Source organism: Sylvia atricapilla, chromosome 4 (assembly GCF_009819655.1).
Source record: "Sylvia atricapilla isolate bSylAtr1 chromosome 4, bSylAtr1.pri, whole genome shotgun sequence".
Taxonomy (NCBI): Eukaryota; Metazoa; Chordata; class Aves; order Passeriformes; family Sylviidae; genus Sylvia; species Sylvia atricapilla.
Genome location: NC_089143.1, coordinates 67,060,229 through 67,080,639, shown reverse-complemented (window position 1 = coordinate 67,080,639; position 20,411 = coordinate 67,060,229). Strand labels below are relative to the sequence as shown.

Sequence of the window (20,411 nt, the reverse complement as noted above, 5' to 3'; positions counted from 1 at the left end):
ACTGAAAACCAAAACCAGTCATTTGTATAAATGTTTTGTTTTTCTCCTCAGAAAATATTGTATTTCAATCCTCTCTAACTCTGCTACTATCACAGAATGACACAACTTTGGCCTAGTTTCAGTTATGCTAGTATTAATCAGAAGGGTGTCTCTCCCCCTTCTTTCTTCTTGAAATATATTTTCCTTGCAAGAACCAACACTCCACTTTATCCTAAATAAATCCTGATGAAAATTATGCCCTATGAAGTATTTCAATATTTCTTTTGTAGTGGTCAATTTAGCCCTAATGCCTCAGTCCTTGGTATATAAACAAGGTATCACTAGTACAGAAACAGATCTTTAAACAGCTTTCTGAAGAAATTTTCTGCATTTTACTAACCAACTCTTTCTCAAGGCCAGTATTGCAGCTTGCAAGAAGAATACTGCCCTGAATCTTAAATCATTTTAGTGAGACGAACAGCAAATTCTCTCTGTCTGGTTCTCACATATATGAATGTAGCCTTCTTTCTTAGTTCTTTTTATCTGCTCCTAGGAGAAATCTAATTTTATCTCCCTTCATTTAGAAGCCCTGATAGTACAGGGTGCCTGATTTAATCATGTTCTGATCATATGGGGTGTCTGACACTGTATTAGAAAGCTGCCAGGCAATAATTTAATGGATTGCACAAGTGTTGCACCATGTGTTTTCCCTTCTTTATATACATCCATATTCCCTCTATATTCTTTGGGGTACTAAAAGCAGCAGTTTATTTTGGCCTTGGAGTTGTTTGTGGCTGTGTTTGCTCCAGCCATGGACTCCTGCAGAAGACTCCCTCTCTCAGAGTGTCTCTTCTTTCTTTGATGTGCTCTAACATGCATGACTTCACTGAGTGTGGGGAAGGACAAGATTGAAATGGGCTCTTTTTTCAATCAGTAGGTGGAGGAATTGAATGAAAAAAAAAAAATTAATGAACAATTTAACAATGTTTTTGAATGAACAAAGAAGATTCTCTGATTGTCACTGATGCTCTGGTGGATTGCAGTCCAGCTTCTCAAACTGAGGGTCTCAGTCATTCATTGCCCCTTCCTCGAGGTTGCCTTTAACCTTTAATCACAGTTGTCTTCAGCCTAATATTAATACAAAAGTCAAAACAGCACATCTTCCAAAGTTCTCTCCCTATTCTCATTGGGGAGGCAATATCCAAATACAGGATTTTGTGACTTTAGGTGGATTTAGAAATGTTAAACTAATAAATGGATCAAATCCTCTTACAAAATATCTCTTCCAAATTCCACTGAAGTTAACTAGGAAAAAGAATTCCCATGTGACTCCTGAGGGATAACAATTGTTAGCATTCACATATACTAGCTAGATATTAGGTTTAATGTCATGCCTGCTGGGTTTTAACCATCACTCCAAAAGCCCTGTGAAAAGCTTGATGGCTTTTCTTAACAAAGTCCTACTTTCCCTCCACCATTCCCCCTGAATCCCAATCCTGCCCTGCCACAGATGTCAGGGCAAAATCCTTTCCCCTTCAAATTGCTATGATTACAGGCTGAAAGCTCCAGCTCCTCGTTTTATCTCCACAGATTATCTATGCTAGATAATGCTCGAGTGAAATAGTCTAATGATCATCTGATCACTTTCTAAAGTCGGTTTCATCTTCAGAGAAAAAAAAAGATAGAGTAATTATGAAGTGGAAGGAGCATGTCCGACAGATCTAAACAAACCTTTCAGGCTAAAGTCACACATTGAGGGTTTATATGCAACGCAGATACAAAGCCTGGGGCCTTGCAAGAGCATTTACTCACATGAGTGCCCAGAATTTCTTAAAATGAGTGTGAGTTTGGGCATAAAAAGATGGAACACATGGTCAGCAGCTGGAATTTATGAAGACCTCTATTTAATAAAACAGTAGTAACCACTTTGTGCTGCTGCTGCATTCTTTTCTTGGCAGCAAAATGGTGGCACACCAGAAGAAAAAAAAAAATCTGTGGTTCTCAGTAGAAAAAGCATTTCCCAGAGGCTAAGGGGATGGAGAGAACAGTGTTGTAGCAAAGGGCTGATTTCCTGATAGTGTTCTATAAGTTCTATAAGTTGTTGGGTGGTTTGGGGTTTTTTTTTTGTTTGGTTGGTTTTGGTTTTCTTTTTTTTTCTTAATTTTGTGGGTGATTCCCACTGTCCCCACTTGTGGCTGCTCACATGTGTCCCCTTCCCCTAAGGTTTACAAGGTTTGTTTGGACAAAGCCACCACTGACTCAGTTTAAGGCTGGTTTCTGTCCTGTTTAGGACAAGGGGCTGGAGTAGATGGTGGCCAGAAGACCCTTCCAAGCAATATTTCTATGATCCATTAATTTTGTGCTGAATTTGAAAATTTTTATCATGTAATAAGAAATTTCTCAACACAAAAATTGCAATTGGACCTTCTGCTACAGGGAAAAAATATCCTCAAAAGCTACGTATTCCCCATTTCAAGTAAAACTATCTAAACAGTGTGTATTTTTCCAGATGTTGGGGCTTCCTTGACAAACACTGCCTTTCTCATTTCATTTCTTTGTGGGAAACCATTTGTTTCAAACCCTACTCCAGCTTGCACCCAGAACCAACCAAAAACATCCATTTGGAGCTCAGGAGTCAGACCACTTGAAAAACGAAGTCAGCAGTGCCAGCTTTGTTGTGTGCAGCAGGCATGCAGAAACAGTTTGAAGGACATTTCTCATGGCTTCAGCACCAGCCTCACACTGAAGAACAACAAACATTTAAAATAATGCAGTTATGTGGGCTGGGTTGCTCAGGGAGGCATTTTCTGAGTGGGGCAGAATAGAGGTAAAGAGGGTCAGTTCTCAAGCCCTATATATGGATTTGTGTCTGGATACGTTCAATAATTCATGCTGGAAATAACACATGGATTTATATTGGGACAGAGAAGGTGTTCCAACAGAGAAGGTAATATTGGAAAATCCCCTAATTACCTAATCCCAAAGCTCTTTTCAGCATACCACATTTGCTTAGTTGTCATGACAGTGTGCAAAAGAACAAAAATTGCATAAATTTATAAACAGTAAAAGGAAAATAGAATGCCAGGTTCTCAAGACAGAAACATGAAAAACAGTGTAAGAGATCCAGTAAGAAAAATAATACAAAAACTACTGGAGAGGGGAGTAATAATATAGAGCCAACAGTAGTCAATCTGAGAACACCTTTGGAAATTAAAGGAAAGTTGTAGGTAGTTTTAAAAAAGTTAGAAGGGAATAAGTAAAATCAGTTTTTAGGGGGATTTTAGTGCCCCCCGCAGTTAAAAATACCATCACCTGCCAATTTCAGAAGTGATAGCAGATTCTTGAAAGAGCAGGTATTGTGTTACTCCATGTCTAAAATTCAGCCAGGCCCAACACCTTCAAGGCTTTCAAAACTAATAATGTCAATTGAAAGCCAAGCAGCCACATTATAGCAGGCTGATGGAAAGAACATAAGGGGAGCATAATGTGGTTACAACAGCTCAGAGCAGTACTTGCACACTGATTGCATTCTGGGCAAGACCCAATCCCTGACATACCCCCATCAAAGGTTGGGAAGGGGGAAAAATTCTCTCAAACAGTCAAACAGTACACTCATAATGAAAAAAAAAAAAAAAAAAAAAAAAAAAAAAAAAAAAAAAAGAAAAAAAGAAACAGTGGGAATCAACAAACTTTCCTCAGTGCGTTTCTTAAAGTTTCCCTGTGGTGAAGCGTATTACTGATGTATTTTTCATACCTCCTGTTTTGACTGGGAGGTTCTGGTTTGCTGCTGCTTTCAGCAAAGGAGTTACAAATTTGCCCAACAGTGATACGGGCTGTTTTGTTGCTGTTAGTGAGAACTGATTATTGACATTAAGTGGTATTTCTGATCTGCAGCAACCAGGAATTCTGCTAGGAGCAGCTTTCACTGGAGAAACCTTCACTGTGATTCAGATACATAGGGTAATTTACAGCAAATTTCTTTGTCTAGAGCTGTGGAAACAATGAACCCAAAAAGGTTGCACTATTTACTCAACATTTTGCTCATGCCTGTTTTCCTTTTCATGGCTGTTTCTCGTTAATACACCACAGAAAAAAAAACTGAGACAAAAATGATCACAAAAACGATTTTGCCACCAGAGATGAATTCATATAAGACATAAGTTGCACATTTGTGAACTAGTGCTCACAATGAATCTGTCATTTGTAGTGTGGCCACCCTGCAGTGACAGGAGCGACCTCCAGTAATGCAGGTAGCCAAGGTAACTTAGAACTAATTTTGGAGCACACTAATTTACCTTTTTCTTGGCTGTCTAGTGGAGATAAACTATGCATCCCTGGAAGTGTCCAAGGCCATGTTGGATGGGGCTCTGAGCAACCTGCTCAAGGGAAAAGTGTCCCTGCCTATGGCAGAGGAATTGGAATGAGATCCTCTTTGAGGTCCCTTCCAACCCCAACCATTCCATGACTCTGTGAAAGCCTGGACCCGATCTATGTCCTGATGTAAATTTTTATAAAAATAGATATGGATGTGTGCAGAGTGTAAGTTGCATGTACGCCTATAAATCTACGGATGCTTCGCCAGGAAATGCAACTGCTTCCCAAGATGAAAGCCAGCAGGAGCAGGACTGCCTGTGATAGTTATGTTTGCCAGGCCCATGAACTGTTTGACATTTCTCCAATGAAAAATGATAACCACAGACACCCCACCAACGGGGCACAGCATTAAAGGCCACCACCAAGTCAATTGTCCAATGTACATTGCTTCTTTTCAGTAATGTGTCACAGCTTGTGCATTCTGTTTAAGATTTAGCTGGTGAGTTAAATGGAAATGGTATTAATTATATGCTAGAACTATGTCAAGCTTCAAAACAGCTGTAGGCTTTTAGTCCAAGAGTAAAAAACCATAAAAGCATTTTAAGCTTTTTTCTCCAAAGGGACGGGGTTAAGATATGACCACAAGACCTTTCATTATCTCATGAGGAAAGCTTCCAGTGAGTCCATCCTCATCCCCTTTTTTCACCTCTCATGGGTCTTAATTCCCCCCTCCAGAAGACAAAACTCCAGAAGAAAAGGGAATACAGGGAGTGAATTTGAGTCCAGATCCTTTCTGCTCTTTGTGCCTGGCTTTGTTTTCATAGAGAAACTGATTAAAGCCACCGAATTTCTTATTCTTTTCTTAATTCTGCCTGTGTGCTGCTACATGAGCTTCATCTGCTGGTAAACTTGGCTGGAGCATGTGTGCACACCCTGTCTAAAGGACTCAATGGTCACTCTGTGTTTAGGTTTTCTGTTCACCCCAGGGTTATCCTTATGATATAATGAGGCTCTTGAGGCCACTGGCACTGGCAGAACACTGCTTTTCTAATAGCCTTTCAAAAGGGAAGGAAAGTGTTGACAGTCTGGGACACAACCACAAAGACACTGAATTTGAGAAATGGAAAGAGCTTTTTTTTTCTCCCCTTTCTTTTTTTTTTTTTTTTTTTTTTTTTTTTTTTTTTTTTTTTTTTTTTTTTTTTTTTTTTTTTTTTTTGCTGGTGGGCTGCTTTTCCAAGCCAAGGCACATATTTTGATGATGAGTGCGTGATAATGAAAAACTTGTAACTATTTTACAGGCAACTGCATCGCTTCAGAACAACACACTTGGTTCCTTGTCTGCTATTTTATTTTACAAAGTCGGTGATATTTGGCCCAGCTATCACCCAGAGTTTGGTTCTGTCCTGACACTGTTTTGAGGAGAGTCTTGTTATCAGTTTTTACTAAGCCCACAGCCTGTTGTCACTAAATAAAGGCTCATTTTAAAGTGGACTTGGGCAGTCATTGTAGCAGGCAGGGTCTGAATGAGCTACCAACCCCAGGAAGGTGGCAAACCTGAACCCAGTGCAAGTTCTAAGCCATCATCTAATCACATTTGCCCTGTTTGATTGGGAGGCCTCTGCAGTGATAACCCCACATTAATTCCCCACCTTTCTCTCCCAGTCACTCCTGGTGGGTTTTTTTCCTGCCTTCTACCCTGATTGTCTGCTCTGAGGAGCTCAAAATGTGCCACTCTCTCTGTGTGTGTATGGCACTTCTGACGTGGCACAAAGATGCTTTTGTGAATGCTCAGCATAGTTAGTCACAAGGGCAACATCTAGTGCAGATAATAAATGCAAGTGTAGAGATGAATTTGGTGAAATATGTATCTATATTTTATATTCTATATATTTTTTTATTTTTTATATTTTATATTTAGGCAGGCATACTTTGGTTCAGTTATCTTCAAAGATACATTGGTTTATTTTTTTAAAATGCTGGAGTAATTTAGCTTGATGTCTCTATAAAAATTTTACAAAAATCCACATATCTTGGCCACATGCTTGTTAACCCTCTTTGTGTTTCTTCAAAATAATATCAGCATTACCTGGTATTGGAGCATTTCAGTAGTGTTCCTTATGCATTTCATATTTTATCATTTCATGAGAAAACCATCTACCAGCTTTGTTGTACCTGTGGTCAAGCCTCTCAAGATTTCCACCAAAAATTATTTGCAGATCACTTCTGTAACTTGGAGGAATTACTGGTTTCAAATAATTTTATAGCAATTTGTCTATTGACTCAAGGCCCTTCCTGCAGAAGATGTGAAAATTCAGGAGGTTTTAGCTTCTGTTAGGGGTAAATTGTGAGGAAAAAAGAGTCAATTCTCCTAATTTTCTTTCTTGTAATTTCTTTCATATTTTCTTTCTCGTAATTTTAATTTGTAATAAACAGGAGGATGTATAGGAATTATTGTGTAACTGGGATTTGGTTTTAAGGAAGAGGGAAACCTTTTTACAGGTAGTTTTTACCTCAGAACAATTAATCTGACCAGGGACTCAACCTGGGGTGTTGAATCTCAGGGCTGAATTTCCTAAGGGAAGTTTCAAAATCAATCACACCTTTAAAATCTTTTCATCTACGTGGCAACTTCTGAAGAAAAAAGTTTTGTCCTCTTTGTAGCCACAGACCTACATTAGGGATGTCTAGCTCCCAGTGAAGACTCTTTATGGAATTTTCTAGCCATTCCCAGGAAAGAAAGTTTCTAACCACGAAGAAAGTACATATGAAAAATGTGAGTAACTTACATCTGCAGAGCAACACTGAAATATCCTCCCTTCTGTGATATCAAGCTGGAATGGAATTTCTGGGAAGTAAATTCAAGTGCTGTCCTTTTTCTCTCACTGCATAGAATTGATTGGCTAGGATGGACTGCTAAAGGCCCATTTAAAATCAAACAATTATTCTATTTTCCTTGCACATCTTAAGAATTACCAGCATCTGCAGATAAAGGCAGGTATCAGACCTTGTATTCCCATGAATTCAAAGTTAAAAACACTTCTAAGTAAACTGCCATGATTTAATACTCTCTGTGCATTTGATAACTGAAATTATCATGCAGATTTAAAGCCAGAGATCCTGGAAAGTATGTGTGTTTCCATCTTCCTTCTCTGATCTGCTCTTTCTCATTGAAAAACTCCCAGGGGTGATGACTTCTATTCTCTTACTCTAATTCATAGATATGGTTTGAAGTCGACAGATATACAGCTTTTGATCATGGTTTGGGGATTTAAAAAAAGAAAAAGGAAAGCATAAAATGAAAGAATACTTTTCTCCATGGAGGATAAAATGTCGTGTGAGGCTTACCATTACTGATGGTAATTATAACATGATTTAGTTATGGTATCAAGTGAAAGGTTTTTAATGCCTTTAACATGGCACAAGTTATTTTTTTTCCTCTTTCTTGAGTTTATTCTGTCTTTTTCCAAAGCTTCCCAAGGTTTTTTTGGTTGTTTTTGTTTGGTTGGTTGGTTTATTTTTATTTTTATTTTTATTTTTATTTTTATTTTTATTTTTATTTTTTATTATTATTATTTTTTTATGCTTTTAAACTATGCTTTTAGACTGAATTGTTGACTGTGTACCATTCTTACATAGGTTTAAAATGTACAGAAACTTTGACAAAGAGCCATATGGGATGAATTGTTGAGATTCTTTGTTGTTGGCGGTTTTTTCCCCCTATTCTTTATTTTTTTTCTTTATTCCTTCTTTAGAATAAAAGAAGCAGAGATTAATTTGTGAAGCTGAGCTGGGGAGATTAAAAAAGAAGAATTTAAACCTGATGAGATACACTTCAGTCGTTTTCAGTGATACAAATGGCCTCTGACTTTGAGAATTTATTTCTATCAAGGCAGGGAGAACCATTTTTCTCTCCTTTCTTTTGAATATGATGCATTAAAAAGCAGGTGGACCATTCAGACAGGACCAGCAACCCTGGAACGTGCAATATGACAGCTGAAAGGGGGACCCAGGGTTCTGTCTTGTTGTGTTTGGGGTTTTTTTTGGGTTTTGGGGTTTTTTGTGTGGTGGGATTTTGTTTGTTTATTATCTTTTACTACATAGGGATGAGCTAAACCCATAAGCTGTTTATCCTGTCTCCAGCTCTTGAAACTTCTGTTCAAACGAAACGAAACTCAGATTGAATTGTTCCCTGATCTGGATTCCAAATTCAAATCCAGCCAAAAAATGCTATAAACTACGGGTCACTTCGTTGCTATTGGGTTGCTACTTTTCAACACACATGCTGTTTAGTCAGATATTTTTGGGTGTGTGGCAGAAGTGAACAGATTTGAGCCAGCAGTGCCCTGGTGGCCAGGAAGGTCAGTGGCATCCTGGGCTCCCTTCCAGCCTGACCCATTCCATAATTTTGTGATTTAGATCAGAATCAGCTTGAACTTTTGCATGCTTTATTGACAGACTGATCATCAGCAGCTGTCAGAGCAGTGGCTAAGAGTCACAGCAGCAAAAAGCTTCAGTGTAAAATTAGGAAAAATGAATGCTCTTCATCTGTCTCTTTTCAGCTGTATCTAGATAGAGGGACTAATGAAATGACTTGGAAAGCTCCTCCTTAAATTAATCCTGATAGGAATGGGGCCAGCAACTGCTGTAGCTGAAACTCTTGTGGCATTGATAAAGTAGATAGGAGCTTAATTTTCCTGCAAAACTTCCTTAAAATGGAGCTTCACTGCAAATTAGGAAGAAAATCTGCTAGCTTCATGCCACTTACCTGAGTCTCCAGATAAACACACCCACCTGAAGAACTGTTTTAACCAAGGAAGAGACTTTATATCCAATTTTCTTCCTTGGTCATGGTAGCAAAAGTAGTGGCCATTTCAATGGCCCATTGAAACCAGCAAATATAAGACTGAGGGGAGAGGCCACAGAAGGGGTTTAGCTATTTTGGATGTCACCTTGCCATAAAACCTGATTTTCTAGAGGTTCTCAGATGCTCAAAGATGCCCCTTATACTTTTCTTTTCTGAAAGGAAAATTTAAGATAATGATTATTTTTTAAATTAAGAAAAGAAAAAAAAAAGAAGAAAATGTCCAAATAAATTTAGGGCTTGAAATTCAGGCTCTGGAATCCTTTGTCCAAAATGCTCTAGTAAAGATAAGAAGGCATAAAGAAGATAACAGCTATGACCAAAGCCTAAAACTGTCTTCCACGAAAGGAAGTCTTGTAAGGTAACTAGGTTCTAACTAAAACAAATGAAATTCAGAAGAAGCACTAGAAATGGAACTCTGCTGAGAAAGAGAAAACAAAGCAGGGGGGTGGGGTAGAAGGCTGTACATTAATGAGTGCTATTAGGATGCTGAGCTTCTGGATATTAGCTGTTTTTCATAACTGAGAAAGAAATCCTCGTTTGGAAAAGAATAGGTGGAGAAGAAGAGGGAATGTGAAGGTTTGAATCCCATATGAAGGCGTTTCTCCACTCCCTGCTTTCCCAAACCTGAGCTGATCACCCTCTCCTGGAGAAGGAGCAGAAAGAATCCCTTCAGTGAAAACTAGTTGTTATCTCTGCTCAGCTATTCTCACATAGAGGGGATTTTTTGCATATCCTACATGCTTGGCAAGGGATTTGCTGTTTTCCACACAAACTTCCCAACTTTTGCTGTGGTGATTCCCCAAAGTCACCATTAAGTGTAACTGGGGTGTGAAAGGGGAACACTCTTCTTCAGCTTCATTTGGAAAATTGGGCACAGTGGGAATTGATTTCTTTTTAATTTAACTAGAATATCAAATGCTGGAGGAGAAGAAAAATACAAATTATATGCAGGATACCAAAACAACATTAGAAGAGAAAATATAATGGAAAAAGCTACCTTAGTTAAATCAGCCAAAATTCCTGCATGTCATTAAATTTATGGTTAAAAGGGTGACTATAGTGGTTGCCTGGGATGCCCAGAGAGAGCCCAGCAGGAAATTTGTGAACTCTGTGTTTCTTCAATCTCTTTTCTAAGCAATTATTAGTCAGACATTCTGCCTTCCCAGGCAACTGTTAAATGCATCTTCTTTGGGTCAAAAAAGGAAAGGTCACTGATATTTTTGAGCATAATTTCATCTGATTATGTCAACAGTGTGATGGCTAAAAATCTTAGTGTTAGATTCCCTGAATGATTAAAAGACATGGGACAAAGCACAGGAGATAATTTACCTAGAAATGCATGATAATCTTTATATGTAATGGTTATTTGAGATCTGCCACTGGTCTGGGTTGATTTTGTTGCTATTGTGGAGGTTTTTTACCTTGATGTATGAATATCAGATATAAATATTTGATATCATGCTTAAAAATCTGTTATGCCTATTTACATGTATGTATATATATATATATGACTATTTACATATATATATATATATAATATATATATATATATATATGTATTTCCCCAGTTTTTTTCTTGTAGTTTGAGAAAATTAAAACTTGTTCTTTATCTGAAGAAACACCTTGAAAGACAAAACACAGAAAGGGGGGAATTTACTTGTGTTCCTTGAGGAAAGTTTGTATTTTCCTTTCCTTTTGTGTATAAAACTATATAATCTACCAACAAAGATGACAAGGCTTACATTACCAGTTGCCAAAGAAATTGATACTAATATTAATTACACATTTTGGGAGTTACAATACCAACTGGAAATTAATTTCAAATCAGCACAAATTTGCCAAGCACATCAGTGGATTTGAGATTAATTCCATAATTGATAAAATATCTGAGCTGATGGTTTACAGGGATTATAAAATCCTAAATGGGAAATGGGCAGAATGGTTTAAAACAATAAGAAGAGATATGCCAAAGCCTGATGAGATATGTTGATTTAGTTTTTCAGCACATCATCAAGCTCACTGTTCCACCTTTTGATCGAATTTAAATGGCATACATGATTTTATTTGCAGCTTTATGTGCTGAGATAATGTTGGGATAGGCCTAAAATATCTACTATTTTCATACACAAGTAAACAGGAGTTTTAGGGATGAGGTCATTTCTGCCCACTGTGAAGACATGCAGAAAGTGAAACACGAAGGAAGAGAAATGTAGATTTTCAGGGTGTCAGACTTGTTAAAGATTTCATGCCTTCATTCATGTGTGTGTTTCAGCAGAATTCAACTGCCACAGGACCCCACAAAGTCAAGCCTTGGTCCTTCTCTTGTGAAAAGCAATTCTCCATGATATTTTCCATGTAAAACAGAGCTCAAAGGCTCATTTACAGAATAGCTGGGGGGTACTCAGAAGTGTTTGAAAGCCTCCTGAAGTAAATTGATAGATTTATACTATTCCTTGAGTGTGATCTGAAATCCACACTTGCTCCGTGGTCAGGCTGTTTGGATTAGAGCTTTTAGATTATTCTGGGCTGTGCCAGAGGAGAAAGGCTGTGAACTGCATGATCTCTGTCAGAGCCCTTCCTTATAGAATAATTTCTGCTGGTAGAAACCAGCAGACATCACCACGTCGTGTAACAATGCTATTGCCAATCAGGCACTGAGGGCAAAAAGATACTTTTGTTTTTAAGAGCATTTTTGGTCAATTTAAAATAAACACATATCCATAGCAGTAAGTTAACTCCAAATGGTTTGAAAGAGTTTTTTGAGGCATTTAACCTGGGCTGAGCAGAACAGCAGTGGTGTGGCAGACAATCGTACTCGTGACTGTGGTGTTTATTCATCGTTGTCAGAATTATTGCCACATTTGGGACTCTTCCATTTAGAAGGATTGCAATTTTCACTGTACATTTCAGTGAAAAAACCAAATTTGTGGGTCTCTACTTACTTCACTTTCTTCTGCCTTTCACACAGTTTTCCAAGTTTCCTGTTGTTGCTCTTGCCTCTCAAGGCTCTCAAGTTCTTCTCTTCTTTGATAATTGTCTCATTTCTCCTTTGTCACTTTGCCATGAGTATTTATTTCCTCTCCTCTCCATCCTTTTTATTCTCATTTTTCTTCTGCTATTCTTTAGAAACTCCTTCCTGCACCAAGTGTTGGACTACAGCTCTCTCCACTACCTTTTCAAAATTCTCTTCTGTTAATCCAACCTCACCAAGCTGCTCAAGAAACTGATTTGTTGATTACACACTTATTTCTCCCTTCAGCAGGGAACTTATATTCAGGGAACATGTCATCTTGTATGGCTTATATACACCATCCTTTACTGTTGGATAAATATTTTGGCCTTGAAAAATGTTGCTAGTGCAGGGTGACCGGGCATTAAATGCAATAAAATGCTGCTAATCTTCTGGTAAGTGAAATTTTTATAAAGGTATATATATTCATGACAACTCTTCTCAGCTGTGATAATCATAAAAAATAGTGTGTGAGGGTTCTTTCTTCTTACTGCTTGAGATAAAATAAGGATAGCCTACTTTTGGGGAAAATATATATAAAGGTCCAAATTACTAAGTATATTGAACAATTTTCTCTTTATTTCTTCCTTTTCAAATGATTTCATTAAAATTTGTGTTAGGTTTTTAGCTGGGAGACTGCAATAAAAAAAATGGGGTAATTTTTTCTAACAACTTACAGTGGAATTTCAAAGATAGTCCTCTGAGAAGTAAATCAATCACCTCTTCATTGTATCTTCTCTTACCAACATCGTTTAGTTTGCTAAACTCGATTTGCTTAAAGTTTTAGCAGACTAGAAGTAATACTTTTAAACTTTGGAAAGACTTTTGACCTATTATTAACTTGCAGTATTTTTTTCAAAAGTAAAAATTTTTCCTTGTGGATCAAAAAGCAGCAAAATTGTAGAGTTTATGACAAAGAAGCTGCAGAAGATTCCATTGAAAAAAGAAATAGTGAGATGATTGAATTAATAATGAACTATAAAATATGTGTTTTATGCATGCTCAAGAAAAATGTGCTAAACTCTAAAACAAATATGTTCTGTGGTCTTCAGGAATTTTGTTAAACTTCTGTACTTCTATGTGTGTCCTATTCCTTTTCCCAGCAGAGTTTATGTCAACATTTATGTTGATGTCAGCAGGAAGGGATCAAAAAAAATGGGTAAAGCTGATGATTTGTGTCTCCTTTAATTGGCAGCTTTTAAAATCTATGGTCTTGTAATATTAACTTCTTGGTTTTCCCCTCAAAATTATATTTCATACATAATTTAATGAATGCACGTAACATAAAAACAGGGTTTGTATTTCAATGATCAGGCTTTTCTGTCATTTTCATTTTAAGGCCACTAAAGCTTGTTTTATTTCACTACTGTGGGATTTACCCTTAAAAAGGATTCAGTCTCACCCCCTATTTTTCCATGGAAAGTTTCTCTCAAATTCCAACTGCAATGAAGCTTATTCAGGGAAATGCTCGTTCTCAGGAGTTATTTTTTGCCGTTTTGCCAGTGCTGTTGTAGAGCTACAGCAGAGAGCAAACACCATAAATACCCCAAAGGTAAAATTGGAAACCTCTGCTGCTGCTTGAAGAACAGTGTGTGATCTTTCTGTCACTATGTATGTATATCTTTCCAAGTTCTAACAAACACATCTAAATCTCTGCAATATTTCTGTTTCCAGTGATGTGACTTTAATTTCTCCCCATATGTGTATTTTTTCCTTGTGCTTCATTCAGGTTTTGTTCACTTTGCCCTCTACCTATCTGTAAAACTTTGGGTTGTGTGACTGGCTCAGCTACAAAATGGAGAAATACTTTTAAAGAATAAAATGAAAATGGCCTAAGTTAAAACATATTTGACTTTGACCAGTCTGGAGGGGGTCCAGAGTTCAGAGGGGCTATTTAGAGTGGCACCAGGCATCTGAGCCTGGTTATCACATTGACACTGCTACCCGTGATCAGTGACTCGTGTATCAGTGCAAACTCAAGAGATACAGAGAGTGCATTATGTACTCCACTGATTTTGTTCCTAGAAAAATAAACTCAGACCTTTGTTTTCATTTGTTGGTTTGGTTGGGTTTTTTTTTCCCTGTTCATTTTTTTTGTCTTATACAATCTCCAAAGAGTCTGTTCAGATGGGAGGTGCACGCTCCTGCAGCTTTACAGCAAAGCTTCCCACTGGCACAGACAGCTGTAATTAGCCAGAGAAACAGTGATCACATTCTAACACAGACAGTTTTGCAAGGAGGGTGGTGGGTGTATTTTTTTATAAAAAAGTTCAGTCAGAGCTGTTAGTTACGTACAGTGCTTTATCAGACAGTCTATTCAGTCTCTGCAATCCACTTTAATTTTAAACAGTTATTTAGGCCACTTGGGAATTTCTGTGTGGTTGATAAATAGTTATTATAATATGGGTAATGCTCACTAACCCCTACAAATAAATTTGAAATAGAAAGAATTCATGCCATTAACAACTCAGTTCAGTCTCATGTTTTACCACGGGTTGAACTCACAGCTCAAATGAAGAGCAAATTAACCTATGCAATAAAATTCCTTCAAATTTAACAATGTCCATCAAAATTCTTTGCGTTCAGACATTCATGACTTATGTTTTAATGGATTTCAAAGTCTGTTTAATGTTAGGCTTCTTTTCTGCTTTCCTCTCTCTTTTGTCCTTTCCTTTCCTCTCCTCTTTTCTCTCTGCTTTCTACTTCCTGCACAGAAGCCTCTTAATTTTTCCTGACTTTATCTGAGGTTGATTACCATGTAGGAAACTTTAGCAAAAATTTAAATTTTTAAATTTCTGCTTTCTTTAAATTAGTTAAAGTATTCCTAAAGCCACAAGCAACTTAAATTTACTTCCTTTCTCTGGAATTATGAATAAACCAGATTAAAATGGTTGTTATTATTCTGACAAACCATGGACTTTTTAAAACTCTCTTTCTGAGTAGATAAATGTACATACATCAGAGCTGTTTTAAGTTTTGGCAGTTCCATTTTGCTGAGGTTTGTGCCAATATTTCCTTCGGTTTTAGTCCAGATGGGTTCACACCCCTAAATTTAACTTTGACTTTCAGAATTGAGAAAACTCAGACTCTCAACTGAAATTTAAGGAAAATGACCTGCACTTGAGAGACATATGAAACCACTTAAATCCAAAGCTTGAGCTGCCTCGAATTTGTTTGAAATGTAGGCCAAAGGTATGTATTAAAGCCACAAAGATTACCTGTCTTTTGTCAGACTGACCTAAGTTTCAACTAAAATCCAGATCTATTTTCTTTGCAAGTATTGAAAACGGTGCCTGTGGTAACATCTGTCTACACCCATTTTTTTTAGCATCATGATGGAGCAATTCAAATCCCTTGTTTTTTACATTGTCTGAGTAACAATATTGGGGTGAGGTTGTTTTCAGCTTCCTGTTGGAAATTAAGAAATGAAAACCCAGCCCAAATCACAGATGTTAAACAGTAAGCTTAAGCCATGCTGAATGAAGAATCATGGGATATTTTTTCCCAGTTTGTTGGTTTAATTCTGAATGGTGAGTTGAGTCCTTTGGAATGAAGTGTGAATTAAGAAAATACATATTGAATTTACAATCCCATTATCAGAATGAATCTCGTTATCAAGCACTTTCCCTGTGGTGTCTTGCCTTTCCCAAGCTTGGCTATAAACAGACTTATACACACACTTTTCCCTCTGTACCTGAGAGAGTAGGAGGACTGATCAGTAAATCTGGCTTACAACACTGAGTTTCATCCTACAATAAGTATTCTCTTCCCAGGGGACTCATTTGTTACTTGAGTAAGTGTCGGACAAACCCTTCAGGGTTAATTCCTTTTCTCCAGCAGTGAATTCACTGGTAGCATGTGCCCACCTTTAAGAACCATGGGTTTGTCTTGAGATGCCCCAACTCAAAATGTCTCCAGGCAGGGATTAGAAAAGTACCCCATGTTTACCTGGCAGAAATCCCAGGAAGTGAATTGTTCAGAACTCTGGAATATTGCTCCATGAGACGTGTGAACTTCCTAGCTTTGCTCAAGATATGTCTTGACCCAGAAAGCTATTAGACTTAAACGAATAAATTATAGTTAAGAACTGCTCTTTTCCTTTCAACAAATAATTCTCACATTTCTCTCTCTCTCACTACTGGTACTTGGGAGCGCGGCAGATCAAGTTAGTGTTTCCTTAAATCCACTCCAAATTCCTGACATTATTTCCTTGGTCCGTGCTTCTGTTCTTAGCTACCAGCTCAGAAAACTCAAGCTTCCTGAATTTGCACTCTGAGCAGACAGAAAAACTTTGAATTATAGTGAAAAACAGTGAACAGTGTTCCTCTAGAGGAGCAGAGCTCTGTGGACACCCACAAATCCTGGTGCACACCCATGCAAGGAGGGAGAAAGTTGAGGCATTGGGAGAAACAAGAAAAGTCTCACTGCAGTGCTCACTGGCCCTGTCACACACATGAGAAAGGAGAAAGTGGCTTTCCCTGTCTCTAATTACCTCATCCACCCCCTCCCACTGCACATGCTGCTGCCACAGATCCTCTGTGTATCCAAGAATATCTCAGAAATCCATATTCTGTCAATCAAGTGAAATCAAGGCTGGATGCCTGAAAGAGTAGGATTTTCTGGTGGATGCTTGGATAACACTCAGAGGGTCAGTGCATAAATCAAATCTGAGACTGCAGGACTGACAGGCAAGGTACACTTAAATTCCCTTCTGCAGTTGCAGTTGCCTTTGCATGGCTGTTCTGCCATGTGTTTGATTGTCCTGTAAACTGAATTTCCCTAAGGGAGAAAAGGGGCATGGTGAATTGGAGCATGAGTAGAGTTAGAATTTTATTTCAATTAAGTGCTGTCTAACAGCTGCTCCAAGACTCACTGCCCCGAGAATTGGAGGAGGTTGGTATATTTTTGCTCATGCTGGAGGACTGAAGGAACAAACAGGTCTTGAGTTTTCACAGGTATCCAGGGACACCTGTGTGGTTTCTAATAAAATTCTGATGATGAGTGAGATATGCCAGCCAGTGTTAAAATAGGGAACTCCATTGAGTTAATTAAAAATAGCTTTAAACTCTAAATTGCCAAGATGAAAGTAGGGGTTGTGATCTCCTTTTTATTTACTTATCTGTTCATATAGATTTATAGGTTATTTATAAGAACACAAGAAAAGAAGTTATTCAGCTAAGAACTCTGATTTATAAATCACTACTTTTAAAGTAAGAGGAGAAAAAACCAAATGAACTTCCTCCTTTATCCCAATAGAGACATATGAGGGGTTCCTGCTGATGGCAGGGGGCTTGGAACTACCTGATCTTTAAGGTCCCTTCTAACCCAAACCATTCTGTCATTCTATGAAGGAGAAAGTGACATTCCTCACTCATTCCTCCTTTAAGCTACATCCACATAGCTGCATCTTCATGGTGAATGTTCTCTTCACACCAGTAAGAACATGAAAAATAAGGTTATTCCTCTGCCTGGTAAAAGTGGATCTTTATGCCCCTTACCAGAGCAGCAACCTGGAGCTCCATCCTGGTGGAGTTTCAGGCTGTTCCAGGGAGTCTGAAGGAGCAGCTACCCCACAAGAGCTATTCCTGCCAAAGCTGTGGAATGTTTAGTGTGCTGCCTGGCCCCAAAGAACACATTGGGAAATGCAGTGTACAGAGAATGTTTTCAAGATCCAGGGGGAGATAAAGGCTCCTCTAAACCAATGGCAAATTTCCCAGTGCATCTGTGGGGCCAGGACTCCACACCTTCAGTTGTCCACAGAACACTGAGACCTGCTCCTGTGAGATGTGAGCAGTGCTTAAACTGAAACAGGATCTGCCTGTGTCAGCTTTAAGGCACATAATGCCGTAGTTACTTGCTGCTTAATTCTGGCTATTATATAAATGTAGTGGACAGATAATCTGCAGCCACCCAATTCTATGTTCCTTTTTGTTTTGGTACACACTGGGGCTCAGTTAAATGAATGAAATTGGCTGTGCTGGGAGAGAGAGATCCCGTGTGTTACCTGCCCATGCTGTGTCCTAATTAGAGACATAATTAGCACAATGCATGTGCACACCTTCCGGGTAATTCTTCTCACCGTTGAAAAAGTTGACTTTGTGTCATGTGAAAGCCACAGAAGTGTTCTGAAAACTCTTATCTTGTGAGAGACTAAACATATTTCAGTCCACTTTAAAGATGAGTTGGCTTCAAGCCTCGAAAATCTACAATAATTCTCTGAAGCTCTTCACTGTTTTTTTGCTTTCTTCGGAAGCTTGAACACAGATTCAGTCCAAAAGTGTTTTCTCAGATTTAGCTTCACATCAGCTATATTTATATGGACAAACTGTACTGTTCTCAAACACCTTTGATTTTCAAGTGGCTTTGATGTACATCTACATCATCATGTATAAAGTACAGGAGATTTTCTAGTGCTGACAGCAGTCTTGTGGCTAGTTGACATGCACAGGAGCCCTTTACATATTCCTCTAGAAGTTAGTTTTGAGGATTTGTTTGATTGTTTTGAGTTGATATAAAATAAACTTTAAATCTTTTTTTTTCCTATTTTTTTTCAGGTTAGTTCTTGGAGCAGAGCTCAATAAAAGAAACAGTCAGGATTTCTGCCAGCAACCTTATAAAGACTGGAAGGGTTTTTTTACTTCTTTATCAGTCTAAGAAGAAAAAAGAGTGAGTGTTCATTTAGTGAAGACCTTACACATTTGTACATAGAAGAGAATGGTTTAGTAGTTGGTGAGTTATATGGTCTGAGGGCACAGCCTCTGCACTCAGGTTCTGAGTGATCTTTTTCACCAAGTGTAACATTTTTTAACATACTTGTTCAATTTTGAAAGTAAGCTGTTTTGCTGCCACAACGCCTAAAAGGACTAACAGAGCTATACAATAAACTAATATATTGTCTTTCAAAAGTATTCCAGTACCAGAAGGGCCTCCAGGAAAAACATTGTTATCAATTTATTTTAAAGGATTATCCAAATATGTCTATTTTCCCTGTAGGCTTCCAGTTGCTGCAGTCTCACAACCTCTCTCATTTACATATGACAAAGTGAAAGAGAAGAAGCAAAACAGCTCATGGCAGCTGAGAGGTGAGCACTTAATTGTTTTAATCCATTCACATGAGGCCAAATTTACCATGATTACAGTGCTGAAGAAAACATCCATGTGGCTGAAAATCAGCTGAATTGTCCAGCCTTTCTTTATCTGTTGGCTTTCTTCGTGTAGCAAGTCATCGAAGAGCAAGGCAAATCAGACTTGGGTTCAATCCTTGTCCTGCCAAGGAGCCCTACCCCTAGGACATGTCTTCTTTGCACAACTCATTGATGTATAAAGGTCATTTTCCAGTCTTCAAGAGACATCACATAAGTCTTATGGCAGAGTGTCTGGTGTCCTGAGGCAGCACGCCCATTTGTTCCCTGTAAAGTTTGACTTTTAACTGGTGTGATGTTAATTTCTTTCATTTTTGTGATGCAGAGTGCTAGTGAACTGTGAAGCCATGCTCATCATCACGCTCAGTTAGCATGTTCTTCCCACAGCAGCGTGTTCCAGGAGCTCCACAGGTGGCCTGCTCAGCGGCGGTCAGCAGCAAATAAAAGTCCAAATAGCTGTAAGCACACATTTTTTCCCACCCAGTGGTTTGAGTACCTGTAGGCTTAGTTGGGAGCCAGTTCCTAATGGCTTCAAGACTTATCTAAGGTTTTTTGGAACTTCACAGTGACAGTCTGAAAAAGTGCTCAGTGCTGTTGTCAGATGCATCGGTCATTCACCACCCCAATCCTGCAGCTCCTCCACTGAGCAGAATTAGTACCTTGTAAGATTATCTGCATTATTTTCTCCCCAAAGACTAGAAAATCCACTGAGTGGAAAAAAGCTTGGGAAGGGCTATTTTATATAATAGCCCTGTAGTCAAATTCTTATTGATGCTGAAGACTCTTTTCCTCTATGCAATCCAAGAGGAACAAAATAATTTTACAGCTGTATGAGACAAGAAATATGATTTAAAAGACTTTTCTGAGTATTACAAGAACTTCTGGAGAAGTTAAAAAAAGACCTAGAGAAATGTGTCTTAAGGGTCCTTCACATAAATATTTTCCCTTAAATTTCAGCCCCAAGATTAATTGTCTCCAGTCTCCAGCCTTACTTCCCCTGCATCAGAGAGCTGTCCAGAAGCAAGCTCAGCATTTTTTTTTTTCCTTCTTAGTGGAGCATTAATCTGTAATTTTTGTGATTTAATAACATGCCTAAAGAAGT

The 20,411-nt window shown here is 38.2% G+C and overlaps 1 long non-coding RNA gene across 1 annotated transcript in view; it reads left to right on the top strand.

The window, feature by feature from the left end:
- Positions 1-20,411, top strand: part of LOC136360709 (uncharacterized) — a 436,491-nt gene that overhangs the window by 356,430 nt on the left and 59,650 nt on the right. Inside the window, exon 2 of the long non-coding RNA XR_010743501.1 lies at positions 5,424-5,513. This is a non-coding gene — a long non-coding RNA (uncharacterized lncRNA). The remainder of the gene's footprint in view (positions 1-5,423; positions 5,514-20,411) is intronic.